This window comes from Thermobia domestica, unplaced genomic scaffold (assembly GCF_964235325.1).
Source record: "Thermobia domestica unplaced genomic scaffold, izTheDome1.hap1.1 HAP1_SCAFFOLD_213, whole genome shotgun sequence".
In the NCBI taxonomy this organism is placed as follows: Eukaryota; Metazoa; Arthropoda; class Insecta; order Zygentoma; family Lepismatidae; genus Thermobia; species Thermobia domestica.
This window is the reverse complement of record NW_027655937.1, coordinates 343,535-345,606: the sequence shown is the minus strand read 5'-3', so window position 1 is coordinate 345,606 and position 2,072 is coordinate 343,535.

Below are 2,072 nucleotides of genomic sequence, written 5' to 3'. Positions count from 1 at the left end.
CCTGCAGAAGAGTAAAAGCGTGTTATACCCAAATGTTATTTGCAAAAAATAACGTAAAACGATTCAGCCGTTTTCTCGTGAAAAGGCAACTACAAAGTTGAAATGTTATAAAATTTGTAGTTTTTCTTCTTTAGAAGCGGAATTTTCGAAAAACCCTTCAACAGGTATTCAGTTAATTTTAATGAAGATTTATATTATCTCCATAGCGTGACACTCAATTTTTAATAAAACATTTGAACTCCTTTACCTCATTTACTCATTGTACTGTAATGAAACTAACACAAAGAAACTCGGCAAGATTAAAGTGACAATTATGTTCAAAAACTCATTTTAAACGGTACAGCTGCTTTTCCGTACTGATGTAACAAACAACGTCGAAAATATTATGAAAAATGTTTCCTTTCGCCACATTTAGAAGCAAAATTTTCGGAAACGCTGTAGCATGTGTCAACTTTTTATTTGTTAGTATGAAGTGTATAAAAGTGGGACACAAACATAGGTATTGGATTTATATTTCATAAAATGAAGCAATCCACATCTTGTGTTGAAGCGCTATTACTACTTCCATCTAGATAACGTTTGGACTCGCCCAATCCGTTTGGATCAACTTGGATTCGCCCAATATTGCATTTGATAGAGATAAGAGCAAAGATAGAACCTATTTTTAAACATTAAACACACATCACAAATACTTTTTCTCCTCCTATTACCGTCTTCACTCTACGTCTGCATTCAATAGAAAGATAGAGCAAAGAGATAGAACCTGTTCTTTAAACACTGAATCCACATCAAAAATCTGTTTGTCTCCTTTCGCTTCACTCTTGCATTTCATAAAGAGATAAGATTAAAGATAGAACATATTCTTTAAACGCTGAATCCACATCAAAAATCCGTTTGTCTCCTTTCGCTTCACTTTTGCATTTCATAAAGAGATAAGATTAAAGATAGAAAATATTCTTTAAACACTGAATCCACATCAAAAATCCGTTTGTCTCCTTTCGCTTCACTCTTGCATTTCATAAAGAGATAAGATTAAAGATAGAACATATTCTTTAAACACTGAATCCACATCAAAAATCCGTTTGTCTCCTTTCGCTTTACTTTTGCATTTCGTAAAGAGATAAGATTAAAGATAGAACATATTCTTTAAACACTGAATCCACATCAAAAATCCGTTTGTCTCCTTTCGCTTCACTTTTGCATTTGATAGAGATATAAAAGCGAAAACACAACGTATTCTTTGTGCTTTATTATTTTTTAAAAATAAGAGTGTCTTTCGCGCGCGTACTGTAAGTGTTGTTCTAAGTGTCAAAAAAGCGCCAAAAAAGTTCACGAAATGTCAAAATCTGTGTGTGGTGATGAAGCGATGGCACCGAACGCTGTTTACAAGTGGTATGAGCGGTTCAAAAGAGGCAAGTATATAGTCGGTTCAAATCGAACAATGATCGGGACTTCCTTCGACGTCAAAAACAGATGAAAACGTACAAAAAGTGGCACAAATGATTTGTTCAAGCAGTGGAATGACTTTTCGAGAGCTTTCCGAAGAACTAAACATCTCGTATAGTCCGTGAAAAACATTTTAAACCTTGATTAAATGGTAAAATGTCTTCCTTCTTCACCACGAGAATGCACCGTTTCATACCATGTTTTTGATCCGTGAGTTTTTGGGCGAAAAAAATATTCCTGTCCGTGCACATTCGCTGCGCTGAACAGATATAGCACCACTCGATTTCTGGCTTTCAAAAACTAAAACCGTGCTTCAAGGAGAACGTTTTGACTAGGGATGCCCACATTTTCCGGAAACCGGAAAATTGAAAACGGAAGACGGAAAATTTTTCGGAAAAGCGGAAGACGGAAAATTTTCCGGAAAAACGGAAACGGAAAATTTTCCGGAAAACCGGAAGATGGAAAATTTTCTGGAAAAACGGAAACGGAAAATTTTCCGCAAAAACGAGAAACGGATAATGTGATTTCCGGAAAACTTTTTCCGGAAATGGCCATCCTAGTTTTGACACCATTCCTGACCTGACATTGACACCATTCCACAACAGAGCAGCTAAACGCCCTACCAA